Below are 14,975 nucleotides of genomic sequence, written 5' to 3'. Positions count from 1 at the left end.
GGGCAAATCAATTCTTAAATGTTAAAGTGGAAGTTTTAAACTTCAAATTTACCTTTCAGCAGGACGTTAGCCTAAAAAACAAGGCCAAATCTACACTGGAGTTTCTTAAGAAGACAGTGAATATTCCTGAGTGGCCAAGTTACAGTTTTGACTTAAATCTGCTTGAAAATCTATGGCAAGAGCTGAAAATGGTTGTCTAGCAATGATCAATTTGACAGAGCTTGAATAATTTGTTAATTAATAAAAGGGAAATGTTGCACAATCCAGTTGTGGAAAGCACTTAAAGACTTACCGAGAAAGACTGTAATCACTGCCAAAGGTGATTCTAACATGTATTGGCTTGAATGCATATCTAATGAAGAAATCTTACTGTTTTATTGTTCATATATATATCTATTTTTTTTCAAATGTTAGAATTTTCCCCCAACTTTGACATTACAGAATATTTTGTCTAGATGGTTGACAAAAAAATGAAAATTAAATCCATTTTACTCCCACTTTGTACGACAACAAAATGTGGAAAAAGTCAATACTTTCTGAAGGCACTGTAATTACCAGAACATATCTGACAATGTTTTGAGTTAGATTTTTTATTCATCATAACAGGAAAATTAGCACATTATATGGTAAGTATTTACTAATTATTTACAAGTGTGGAGAGCAAAAATAGCAAACTTATGGTTGTGAATGTGAAGAAATTAAAGCAGTGCGTGAATATAGAACTTGATCAATGCTGTCATGGTCAGGTTACCATAAAATGGTGGCAACGACCAGGTCAAAGTCTCCTGCTTCCAAAGTATTTAAGGGGGTTATACCGGCAAGAAAGTTAAAAAAATGGGACTGTTTGAAAGAGGATCATATAAACATTGCCAGATTGTTTTTACAGGTAACATACGTTGAATTCTCTGTGAAATAGGTATATTTCTCTCTCTTTCAGTATTTATCATGACTGTGATGTATGAACATTGATTAGTGGCGGGCACCAGTATCCTCTGACAGGCACTCAATTTAGCATACTTAACTGCCTGCTTGATGGGCCATCAACGGGCTTTATATTGTATTCAAACTGGTTGGGTAGGTTAGGGTCCCAGAACATTCACACATGCCCAAATTGCAATCAGCAAGAAGTTGTCTGGACTTCACAAAGTCATGGAAGTGAAGTCCACACAGTTGCAATGTTATTCATTCAAACCGATATGATATTGACGTTGGTCCGAAAGAATGCAACTGAAATCTCTCTCTATATATATATATTTTCCATATTGGTGCCCATTACTAATATTAATTGTACTCAGGACAATTTCTCATAAAACAGGCAGGGGTGTAGTGCTTGGCAGGGTGCCAAGTGAACAATCAATTGAATCCTTCAAAGATTGTTGTCCTGCAGAGGCGACATGGGGAGAACAAGCCCAGGCCATAGTGTAGGCAAAGGACATGCTTCAATACTCAGGTGTAGGCCAAGGACACACTCCAGCACTCTCCCTCAAAGCATTAGCCAAATATTTCCTCAAATCCCCGAAAATCAGCCCACAGAAACTAATGATGCACAGCCAATACAGAGCAATGAGAGTTTCGCAGAGTCGACTATGTCTGTATTGGCCTGGTTTCACCGCTAAATTTAATTCCTCACCCACAGTATTCTGTCATGTTATAAACAATATATCACATATCAAAATAGAGTGAAGGACGTGTAGAGGAAAAACAGTCCGGCTGAATGTTTGATACTGTCACGTTCTGACCATAGTTCTGTTATTTTATTCTTTGTTTTAGTATGGTCAGGGCGTGAGTTGGGGTGGGCAGTCTGTTTGTTTTTCCATGTTGTCTTTTGTGTGCGGCCTAGTATGGTTCTCAATCAGAGACAGGTGTCGTTAGTTGTCTCTGATTGAGAATCATACTTAGGTAGCCTGGGTTTCACTTTTGGTTTGTGGGTGTTTGTTTTCCGTGTGAGTGTTTGTTGCCACACGGTGCTGTTTCGGTTTTCGTTTGTTCACTTTATTGTTTTGTATTTCAGTGTTTGGTTCGTTTTACATCATGAACACTTACCATACAGATACCACCAGTAGATGAGAGAATGTGTTTTTTACACAGGCCAAGACCTAGGCCATATAAATTGCACCCTATTCCCTACATAATGCACAAGTTTTGACCAGGGCCCATAGGGCACTACATATTAAATAGGGTGCTATTTGGGATGCAGTCCTTTCCTCCACGATGAGAAAATCCCCGGCACCATGCAACCTGTTCCTGAAACATAGAAGGAAAGATGCATTTGACCTGAGGTACAGTTGAAGTCGGAAGTTTACATAACCTTAGGTTGGAATCATTAAAACTTGTTTTTCAACCACTCCACAAATTTCCTGTTATTAACAAACAATAGTTTTGGCAAGTCGGTTAGGACATCTACTTTGTGCATGACACAAGTCATTTTTCCAACAATTGTTTGCAGACAGATTATTTAATTTATAATTCACTGTATTGCAATTCCAGTGGGTCAGAAGTTTACATACACTAAGTTGACTGTGCCTTTAAACAGCTTGAAAAATTCCATAAAATTATGTCATGTCTTTAGAAGCATTTTGATAGGCTAATTGACATCATTTGTGTCAATTGGAGGTGTACCTGTGGATGTATTTCAAGGTCTATCTTCAAACTCAGTGCCTCTTTGCTTGACATCATGGGAAAATCTAAAGAAATCAGCTAAGACCTCTGAAAAAAAATTGTAGACCTCCACAAGTCTGGCTCATCCTTGGGGGCAATTTCCAAATGCTTGAAGGTACCATGCTCATCTGTACAAACAATAGTACGCAGGTATAAATACCATGGGACCACACAGCCGTCATACCACTCATGAAGGAGACGCGTTCTGTCTCCTAGAAATGAACATACCTGGTGCGAAAAGTGCAAATCAATCCTAGAACAACAGCAAAGGACCTTTTGAAGATGCTGGAGGAAACAGGTACAAAAGTATCTATATCCACAGTAAAGCGAGTCCTATATTGGCATAACCTGAAAGGCTGCTCGGCAAGGAAGAAGCCACTGCTCCAAAACCTCCATAAAAAAGCCAGACTACGGTTTGCAACTGCACATGGGGACAAAGATCGTACTTTTTGGAGAAATGTCCTCTGGTCTGATGAAACAAAAATAGAACTGTTTGGCCATAGTTATGTTTGGAGGGAAAGTCAAGCTATTGGAGTGGCCATCACAAAGACCTGACCTCAATCCCATAGAAAAATTGTGGGCAGAACTGAAAAAGCGTGTGCAAGCAAGGAGGCCTACAAACCTGACTCAGTTACACCAGCTCTGTCAGGCGGAATGGGTCAAAATTCACAACTTATTGTGGGAAGCTTGTGGAAGGCTACCCGAAAAGTTTGAATCAGTTAAACAATTTAAAGGCAATGCTACCAAATACTAATTGAGTGTATGTAAACTTCTGACCCACTGGGAATGTGATGAAAGAAAAAAATAAAAGCTGAAATAAATCATAAAATAAATTCTGACCTTTCACATTCTTAAAATAAAGTGGTGATCCTTACTGACCTAAGACAGGGACATTTTACAAAGTTTAAATATCAAGAATTGTGAAAAATATATATTTGGCAAGGTGTATGTAAACTTACGACTTCAACTGTAAATATTGTTGATCCAAATATCACATATTAAAGTACAGAAGAGTGATGAATTTCCAGTTCAATAACTTAACTCAGACTTCGCAAACAATAAATGCTGAGCCTAGAGACAAATTACTGTAAACTTATGCAACATCGATGATGAACTTCTTGGACGGCTTGCTGCTCTATTGCAAGCAAATCAACAACCTGAGGAATCATAATGAATTTATTTGTTTGTTTATTTGGATCTCCATGAACTTTTGCAGAAGCAGCAGCTACTCTTCCTGGGGTCTACAAGAAACACAAAACGCGACAAGCAACAAAATCTACACTGATAGACAAAGACAGTCACATAAATCCAAAATACAATGATATACAAACAATAGAACTAAAAAACAATAAAAAAACAATAAAAAAATTGTGTCCGATAGTGTGTCTGTGTGAGCGTGTCCCCTCACAGTCCCCGCCATTCCATGAGATATAGTTTAATCCTTTAAAAAAAAAAGTTGTATTTTGACCCATTTTTTCTCCCCAATTTCATGGTATCCAATTGGTAGTAGTTACAGTCTTGTCTCATCACTGCAACTACCGTACGGACTCGGGAGAGGTGAAGGTTGAAAGCCATGCGTCCTCCGAAACACAACCCAACCAAACCGCACTGCTTCTTGACACAATGCCCATCCAACCCGGAAGCCAGCCCAATGTGCACATTGTGTCGACGGAAACACCGTACACCTGGCAACTGTGTCAGCGTGCACTGCGCCCAGCACGCCACAGGAGTCGCTAGTGCACGATGATACAAGGATATCCCTGCTGGCCAAACCCTCCCCTAACCAATTGTATGCCTCCCCATGGACCTCCCGGTCGCGGCCGGCTGCGACAGAGCCTGAACTCGAACCCAGAATCTCTAGTGGCACAGCCATAGACCACTGCGCCACTTGGGAGGCCGTTTAATCCTCTTTTAATGGTAATTTTGCTGTTTGCTTTAGTAATTGGAGATGGAAGGGAGTTCCATCAGTATAATACTGTGCGTTGCCATGATTTTGTTTGGACTTGGGGACTGTAAAGAAACACCTGGTGGCATGTCTTGTGGGGTTATGTATGGGTGTCTGAGCTGAATGTTATTTGATTATGCAGACAATCTATCATTTTCAATACACTCATTTTTCTCCTAAAAACAAGAAGAGAATCTCCAGTAAACCCTTGACCAGAAAAGACTGGATGTATGTTGTTGATGTTTCTTGTGTATGTGCAGTTAAGGGCAAGATGTGATACTCTGTTATGAGCTAGCTGAATATTTGCTGGGTCTTTCTTTGCTTGTCCAAATTACTTGTCCATATTACTTGTCCACTTGTCCATATTACTATAAAGTAATCAAGATGGGACATGACCAGAGCGTGAACAACTAGTACAGTTGATTTTTGGGTAAAAATCACAGAACATACAGTACCTGTCAAAAGTTTGGACACCTACCCATTCAAGGGTTTTTCTTTATTTTTACTATTTTCTACATTGTAGAATAATAGTGAAGACATCAAAACTATGAAATAACACATATGGAATCATGTTGTAACCATAAAAAGTGTTAAATAAATCAAAATATACTTCAAAGTAGCCACCCTTTGCCTTGATGACAGCTTTACACACTTTTGGCTATCTCTCAATCAGCATCACGAGGAATGCTTTTCCAAGAGTCTTGAAGGAGCTCCCACATATACTGAGCACATGTTGGCTGCTTTTCCTTCACTCTGCTTTCCAGCTCATCCCAAACCATCTCGGTTGGGTTGAGGTCGGGTGATTGTGGAGTCCAGGTCATCTGATGCAGCACTCCAACACTCTCCTTGGTCAAAAAGCCCTTACACAGCCTGGAGGTGTGTTTTGTGTCATTTTCCTGTAAAGAAACGAATGATAGTCCCACTAAGCGAAAACCAGATGGGATGGCATATCACTGCATAATGCTGTGGTAGCCATGCTGGTTAAGTGTGCCTTGAATTCTAAATAAATCACTGAGTGTCACCAGCACAGCACCCCACACCATCACATCTCCTCCTCCATGCTTCACAGTGGGGATGCACGGATCATCCACATGCAGGGATCATCCGTTCACCTACTCTGCGTCTCACAAAGACATGGCAATTGGAAGCCAAAAATCTCAAATTTAAACTCATTGGACCAAAGGACATTACTCGTGTTTCTTGACCCAAGCAAGTCTCTTCTTCCTATTGGTGTCCTGTAGAAGTGGTTTCCTTGCAGCAATTCAACAATGAAGGCCTGATTCAAGCAATCTCCTCTGAATAGTTGATGTTGAGATGTGTCTGTTACTTAAACTCTGTGAAGCATTTATTTGGGCTGCAATCTGAGGTGCAGTTAACTCTAATGAACTTGTCCTCTGCATCAGAGGTAACTGTTCCTTGATGTCCACATCACCAACAGACTAACATGGTCCAAGCACACCAAGACAGTCGTGAAGAGGGCACGACAAAACCTGTTCCCCCTCAGGAGACTGAAAAGATTTGGCATGGGTCCTCAGATCCTCAAAAGGTTCTGCAGCTGCACTACCGAGAGCATTCTGACTGGTTGCATAACTGCCTGGTATGGCAACTGCTCGGTCTCCGACCACAATGCACTACAGAGGGTAGTGTGTACGGCCCAGTACATCACTGGGGCCAAGCTTCCTGCCATCCAGGACCTCTATACTAGGCAGTGTCAGAGGAAGGCCCAAAAAATTGTCAAAGACTCCAGCCACCCTAGTCATAGACTGTTCTCTCTGAGGATACGTCATCAGTGTCTGTACAGCCACCTGGCTTCTTCACGCATCGTGCCGACAGAAACAAACATCTCTCGGGTATGAAGAAGGGCGGGGGTATATGCCTTATGATTAACGAAACGTGGTCTGATCATAACAACATAAAGGAAGTCAAGTCCTTTTGTTCACCTGACTAAGAATTCCTTACAATCAAATGCCGAACGCATTAATAACTATCAAGAGACTTCTCTTTGATTATTATCACAGTCGTGTATCTCGCCCCCAAGCAGACACATCAAAGGAGATGAAAGAACTTCATTTGACTCTATGTAAACTGGAAACCACATATCCTGAGGCTAGCATTTATTGTAGCTGGGGATTTTAACAAGGCTACTCTGAAAACAAGGCTCTCTAAATTTTCTCAGCATATCGAATGCGCGACCCAGGCTGGCAAGACCCTGGATCATTGTTATTCTAACTTCCGCAACACATATAAAGCCCTCCCCCGCCCTCCTTTTGGAAAATCTGACCACGACTCCATTTTGTTGCTCCCAGCCTATAGACAGAAACTAAAACAGGAAGAGCCCGTGCTCAGATCTGTTCAATGCTGGTCCGACCAATCGGATTCCATACTTCAAGATTGCTTCGATCACGTGAACTGGGACATGTTCCGCATAGCGTCGGAGAACAACATTGATGAATACGCTGATTCGGTGAGCAAGTTTATTAGCAAGTGCAGGTGAAGGTGATGTTGTACCCACATAGGTTCACAGAGGATGCAATCGCAATCACACTGCACACTGCCCTTACCCATGTGGACAAGAGGAATACCTGTGTAAGAATGCTGTTCATCGACTACTGGTCAGCATTTAACTCCGTAGTACCCTCCAAACTCGTCATTAAGCTTGAGACCCTGGGTCTCGACCCCGCCCTGTGCAACTGGGTCCTGAACTTCCTGACGGGCCGCCCCCAGATGGTGAGGGTAGGTAACAACATCTCCACCCCGCTGATCCTCAACACTGGGGCCCCACAAGGGTGCGTTCTCAGCCCTCTCCTGTACTCCCTGTTCACCCATGACTGCGTGGCCATGCATGTCTCCAACTCAATCATCAAGTTTGCAGACGACACTACAGTGGTAGGCTTGATTACCAACAACGACGAGACAGCCTACAGGGAGGAGGTGAGGGCCCTCGGAGTGTGGTGTCAGGAAAATAACCTCACACTCAATGTCAACAAAACAAAGGAGATGATTGCGTGGTGAAGAAGGCGCAGCAGCGCCTCTTCAACCTCAGGAGGCTGAAGAAGTTCGGCTTGTCACCTAAAACACTCACAAACTTTTACAGATGCACAATCGAGAGCAACCTGTTGGGCTGTATCACCGCCTGGTACGGCAACTGCTCCGTCCACAACCGTAAGGCTCTCCAGAGTAGTGAGGTCTGCACAACGCATCACCGGGGGCAAACTATCTGCCCTCCAGGACACCTACACCACCCGATGTCACAGGAAGGCCAAAAAGATCATGAAGGACAAAAACCACCCGAGCCACTGCCTGTTCACCCCGCTATCATCCAGAAGTCGAGGTCAGTACAGGTGCATCAAAGCGGGGACCAAGAGACTTAAAAACAGCTTCTATCTCAAGGCCATCAGACTGTTAAACAGCCATCACTAACATTGAGTGGCTGCTGCCAACATACTGACTCATCTCTAGCTACTTTAATAATAATGAAAAATTGATGTAATAAATGTATCACTAGCCACTTTAAACAATGACACTTTATATAATGTTTGCATACCCATACATTACTCATCTCATATGTATTTGCTTTTCTCTATATCTACTGTATCTTGCCGTTCGGCCATCACTCATTTATATATTTTTATGTACATATTCTTATTAATTCCTTTACACTTGTGTATAAGGTAGTTGTTGTGAATTGTTAGGTTAGATTAGTTGTTAGATATTACTGTCACACCCTGATCTTAGTTATCTTTGTTTTCTTTATTATTTTGGGTAGGTCAGGGTGTGACGAGGGTGGTATGTGTGTTTTTGTATTGTCTAGGGTTTTTTGTAATTCTATGGAGTTTTGGTATGTCTAGGTGGGTCTATGGTGGCCTGAATTGGCTCCCAATCAGAGACAGCTGTTTATCGTTGTCTCTGATTGGGGATCCTATTTAGGTTGCCATTTTCCATTTTGGTTTTGTGGTTTATTGTCTATGTGTAGTTGCCTGTCAGTACTCGTGGCTCATAGCGTCACGGTCGTGTTGTATAGTTTGTTCAGTGTTTATTCTTTATTAAAAGAAGTATGTATTATTATCAAGCTGTGCCTTGGTCTCCTCGTTATGACGAACGTGACAATTACTGCATGTTCGAAACTAGAAGCACAAGCATTTCGCTACACTTGCATTAACATATGCTAACCATGTGTATGTGACAAATATATATATATATTTTTTTTAATTTTAAATGTCTGCGATGACTGACCATTATCTTAAAGTAATGATGATGGACTGTTGTTTCTCTTTGCTTAGTTGTTCTTGACGTAATGTGGTATTTGACCAAATATGGCTATCTTCTGTATACCACCCCTACCTTGTCACAACACAACTGATTGGCTCAAACGCATTAAGAAGGAAAGAAATTCCACAAATTAACTTTTAAATAAGACACACCTGTTAATGCATTCCAGGTGATTACCTCATGAAGCTGGTTGAGAGAATGCCAAGAGTGTAAAATGCTGTCATCAAGACAAAGGGTGGCTACTTTGAAGAATCTCAAATGTAAAATATATTTAACACTTCTTTGGTTACTATATGATTCCATCTGTGTTATTTCATGGTTTTGATGTCTTCACTATTATTCTACATAGAAGACAATAGTAAAAATAAAGGTGTCTCCAAACTGTTGATTGGTACTGTATTTTTATAACAGACGACTTTTTCAATATAACTTGAGCATGATAATTGACCATCCAATGTTATTACGTAGGAGTTTAGCTTCCTCACCTTGCTCAATGGTCACACCCTTTATGCGTATCGCCAGTTGAGGTTTAGGTCTTACAGAATGTGTTGAACCAAATACAATGCTTTTAGTTTTAGATGTATTTAAGACCCGTTTATCATTAACCACCCATTCTGATACTGACTGTAACTCCTTATTTTCAATTTCAGAGTCCTGAGAAAACATTTTGTATGATCTCTTATAAAGAACTTTAGGCCCAACCTTTGAGACTTTGGCTTTGCTTGTTATTGCCACAATGTTATGGTCACTACAGCCAATGGGAACTGATATTGCTTTGGAGCAAAGCACTGCAGGATTCGTGAAGATATGAAGTCTCAACGTCAACACTGAAGAGGCTGGCCTTCTAGGCAGAGTTGCAAAGAAAAAGCCATATCTCAGACTGGCCAATAAAAAGAAAAGATTAAGATGGGCAAAATAACACAGACACTGGACAGAGGAACTCTGCCTAGAAGGCCAGCATCCCGGAGTCGCCTTTTCACTGTTGACTTTGCGACTGTGTTTTATGAGTACTATTTAATGAAGCTGGCAGTTGAATACTCGTGATGCATCTGTTTCTCAAACTAGACACTCTAATGTACTTGTCCTCTTGCTCAGTTGTGCACCGGGGCCTCCCACTCCTCTTTCTATTCTGGTTAGGGCCAGTTTGCGATATTCTGTGACAGGAGTAGTACACAGCGTTGTACGAGATCTTCAGTTTCTTGGCAATTTCTCACATGGAATAGCCTTCCTTTCTCAGAACAAGAATAGACTGACGAGTTTCAGAAGAAAGTTCCTGTTTCTGAACATTTTGAGCCTGTAATCGAACCCATAAATGCTGATGCTCCCGATACTCAACTAGTCTAAAGAAGGCCAGTTTTATTGCTTCTTTAATCAGAACAACAGTTTTCAGCTGTGATAACATACTTGTAAAAGGCTTTTCCAATGATCAATTAGCCTTTTAAAATTATAAACTTGGATTAGCTAACACAACACAGGAGTGATGGTTGCTGATAATGGGCCTCTGTACGCCTATGTAGATATTCCATTAAAATCAGCTGGTTCCAGCTACAATAGTCATTTACAGCGTTAACAATGTCTACAATGTATTTCTGATCAATTTGATGTTATTTTAATGGACAATAAATGTGCTTTTCCTTCAAAAACAAGGACATTTCTAAGTGACCCCAAACTTTTGAATGGTAGTGTACTTAGCTAGCAAATGCAGCTAGCTAGTTTAGCCTACTGAAACACCCTGCTCAAACAGAGGGATGCTATGTTAGCTAGCTGGCTATGACTATCCAACACAATACTGGAACTCAATGTAAGCTTTTGGTTTTACTAATTTATTGCCACCGGAGCCAGCCGGTGTAACTGCTTACTGTAACATTACTGCATGGTTATAATGGGTTTACTAACACATTAGTTCTATTAGCTTTGCTGACTATGACATTACTTTAGCTAAAATGAATGTAACAACGATGTAGGCTGTGTGTAGCAGTTTGTCTTGGAAAGGTTATTTCGCCTGGTCACATACAGCCGTGTCACGTTCTGACCTTACTGCCTTTTTTATGTCTTTGTGTTATTTTGGTCAGTGCGTGAGTTGGGGTGGGTAGTCTATGTTATTTTTTCTATGTTGTATTTCTGTGTTTGGCCTGGTATGGTTCTCAATCAGAGGCAGCTGTCGATCGTTGTCTCTGATTGAGAATCATACTTAGGTAGCCTGTTTTCCCCATTTTGGTTGTGGGTGATTATTTTCCATGTCAGTGTTTGCTCCATACGGGACTGTCGGTTTCCATTTATTCTCTTGTTCTTTTGTTTTCTGTGATATTTCATTAAAATTATATTATGGACACTTACCACGCTGCGCATTGGTCCGATCCTTCATACTCGAAAACCGACGAAAACCGTTACAAGCTGATTGTGCATTGAAGTCCACAAGCGAAAGGAAGAGGTGAAAGGAAGAGAGCGCATAATGTAGATGCAACATGTTTGCTGCAAAATTGGGAACTGTGTTTACACTTCATCAGTGGTGTATTCATTACGCCGATTGTGTTGAAAAACATTGATTTAACAAGGAAACAGAACAAAATAGGGATTAACATGCCTGATTTTGTCCAATAGAAACTATTGTTTGCAACTGTTGGACTAATGATGACACCCACTATCAGCTAGATGCAGGCAAGTGTGCAAGGCGGAATTGAATGTCACTGTCTGTCCATGTGTCACTGTCTGTCACATCAAATCTGTCTCTCGACCTGAATGCACCTACGTTGTAAACTTTCATTCATAGGCTAGGTTTTAGCAACCTCATGGTGGGTATTGGGAAAAATTGAGTATCATGTAGTAGCCTAAACCTATTTATGTTACGTTTAACTGGGTGAATTGAATATGAATGACAGTCATCCAATATGCTGTAATAGAAATAAGGCCATGCTCATGAAAAAAAAATCATCCTCCCTCATTTGGAATGAATTGCAAAAATCGCTGATGCTGGAGACTTATATTTCCCTCACTAACTTTAAACATCAGCTATCTGAGCAGCTAACCGATCGCTGCAGCTGTACATAGCCCATCTAAAAATAGCCCACCCAATCTACCTACCTCATCCCCATATTGTTTTTATTTACTTTTCTGCTCTTTTGCACACCAGTATTTCCACTTGCACATCCTCAACTGCTCGTCTATCACTCCAGTGTTAATTTGCTAAACTGTAATTACTTCGCTACTATGGCCTATTTATTGCCTTTTCCAGAAACAAAACAAAAAAACTAGCTCTCTCTCATTCCGCGTTCAGCATGAGTCACACTCTGGTGACACTCTTATGACGTGACTATCCATACATGGCAGTTAGAAAAGGGAGTAGATTGAAAATCAGTACATAGGAGGAGAGGGAGGCATTGCTCATAAAAACCTGCTGTTCATATAAAGACTGGAATTGAACATACATACTCAGGATAGAAGACATCCTTGGAGATCTTTGTTTTTGAAATAGATAGACATCCGTACGTTTTTCATTATGAGCCAAATGCAAAGTAGTCTAAAAAGCCTTAAGCTTTATTGTGTCAAGGACTTTTTAGAAACTTTTCCTCTCCGACATACTCACTGCATCTCAAACGGCACCCTACTCCCTCCCTCGCTATGGGCACTGGTTAAAAGTAGTGCACTAAAGGGGTAATAGGGTGACATTTGGGATGCAGCCTCTAACTCTCAGGAGTGCATGCATCATCATCAGGTGTGCTAGCTATAAAAGATCAGTCCTCCAGTCTGTAATCCAATCAAAGCCTCTTATGGTGTTCTCTCTCTCTCACACACGCACACACTCTCTCATCCTCTCACACTCTGACAGTTGTGCTTTATACAAAATCCATAAGGCTTCAGAATGATATGATTGGTTTAAACAGCACTGATTTGATGCGCTGGAGTCCTGTTCACACACAGAGAGCATTTGTATTTAATAAAGATCCCCATTAGCTGATGCCAAGGCAGCAGCTACTCTTCCCGGATTTCAGCAACATTAAGGCAGTTATAAACAATAAAAAATATTACATGACATTGCATTTCATAACACTTTTCGCAACATATAGAGTATGTGTCCTCAGGCCACTGCTCTAGTACCACATCTCTACAATACAAAATCCATGTGTACGTGTGTGTAGAGTAGTGAGTGTGTTATCATGTGTATGTGTGCCTGTCTGTGTGCCTCTTCAGAGTCCCCGCTGTTCCATAAGGTGTATTTGTATCTGTTTTTTAAAATATGATTCTACTGCTTGCATCAGTTACCTGATGTGGAATAGAGTTCCATGTAGCCATGGCTCTATGTAGTACTGTGCCCCTCTCATAGACTGTTTGGGACTTTGGAATTGTGAAGAGTCCTCTGGTGGCATGTCTTGTCTTGTATGCATTGCAGCTCCTGCGTTCAGCATGTCAATTCTTCTTACAAAACAAGTAGTGATGAAGTCAATCTCTACTCTAGTTTGAGCCTTGAGAGACTGACATGCATATTATTAATGTTAGCTCTCCATGTATATTTAAGGGCAGGCCGTGCTGCCCTGTTCTGATCCAATTGTTATTATCCCAAGTCCCTTTTTGTGGCACCTGACCACACGACTGAACAGTAGTCCAGGTGAGACAAAACTAGGGCCTGTAGGACCTGCCTTGCTGATAGTGTTAAGGAGGCAGAGTAGCGTTTTATTATGGACTGACTTCTCCTCACCCTTAGCTACTGTTGTATCAACATGTTTTGACCATGACAGTTTACAAGCAATTTAGTTACCTGAACTTGCTCAATTTCCACATAATTCAGTACGATTGAGTTGAGGTTTAGGGTTTAGTGAATGATTTGTCCCAAATACAACACTTTTAGTTATTCAAATATTTAAGACTAACTTATTTCTTGCCACCCATTCTAAAACTGACTGCAGCTCTTTGTTAAGTGTTGCAGTAATTTCACTCGCTGTAATAGCAGACTTGTAAAGTGTTGAGTCATTCACATACATAGACACACTGGCTTTACGCAAAGCCTGTGCCATGTCATTAGTAAAGATTGAAAAAGTAAGGGGCCTAGACAGCTGCCCTGGGGAATTCCTGATTCTACCTGGATTATGTTTTAGACATGTAACTCTTTATCCACAATATAGCAGGGGGTGTAAAGCCATAACACATACGTTTTTCCAGCAGCAGACTTTTACCAATATGTAAAAAGCTGCACTGAAGTCTACCAAAACAACTCCCACAACCTTTTTATTTTCAATTTCTCTCAGCCAATCATCAGTCATTTGTGTAAATGCAGTGCATGTTGAATATCCTTCCCTATAAGCTTGCTGAAAATCTGTTGTCAATTTGTTTACTCTAAAATAGCATTGGTCAATCACCCTTTTTTCCAAAAGTTTACTAAGGGTTGGTAACAGGCTAATTGGTTGGGTATATGAGCCAGTAGAGAGGACTTTACTATTCTTTAGTAGCGGAATGACTTTTGCTTCCATCCAGGCCTGAGGGCATATGTTCTTGTTGGCTTAGATTGAAGATATGGAAAATAGAATTTGCAATATCGTCCACTATAAACCAGGTGGCTTGACATTGTTGATGAAATATACTTTTTTCACTCACTTTTCAGAATTCAAAATTTGGTCAGTTATACTTGGATGTGGAGTGTCAGTGTCTTATTTTGGCATATCATGCCCAAGTTTCCTAATCATGCAGATGAAAATATAATTAAAGTAGCTGGCAATATCGGTAGGTTGTGTGATGAATGAGCCATCTGATTCAATGAATGAATGAATGCCCAGAATGTAATTTATGGTGCTCCAAAGCTTTTTACTATCTTTGTTTTATATTATAGTTTCTCCTTCTTTTTATTTAGCCACATTATTTCTCAATTTGCAGTTCGTTTTCCAGTCGGTTGAGCAGCAAGACTTATTTGCCATTCCATTTGCTCATCCCTCTCAACCATACAATTTTTCATTAATCCACAAGGTTTGAACAGTTTTTACAGTCCTTTTTATTTTACTTAACCTTTATTTAACTATTATTAATGGGTGAATGCTTATTAGTAGTTGGAATAAGCAATTTCATGAGGAGCATCTGGTTGCTCCTCATTACACACCACAGAGCAGAACATATTATT

General features: G+C 40.6%; 1 long non-coding RNA gene across 1 annotated transcript in view; it reads right to left on the bottom strand.

Annotated features, from left to right (window-relative positions):
* Positions 1–3,829: 3,829 nt before the first annotated feature.
* Positions 3,830–14,975, bottom strand: part of LOC149984091 (uncharacterized) — a 44,836-nt gene continuing 33,690 nt past the window's right edge. The window contains exon 3 of the long non-coding RNA XR_016495355.1: positions 3,830–5,499. This is a non-coding gene — a long non-coding RNA (uncharacterized LOC149984091). The remainder of the gene's footprint in view (positions 5,500–14,975) is intronic.

The sequence above is a fragment of the Oncorhynchus mykiss genome, chromosome 4 (genome assembly GCF_057628025.1).
Source record: "Oncorhynchus mykiss isolate SJ-2025 chromosome 4, ASM5762802v1, whole genome shotgun sequence".
NCBI lineage: Eukaryota > Metazoa > Chordata > Actinopteri > Salmoniformes > Salmonidae > Oncorhynchus > Oncorhynchus mykiss.
This window is presented reverse-complemented; position numbering and strand designations above follow the sequence as displayed.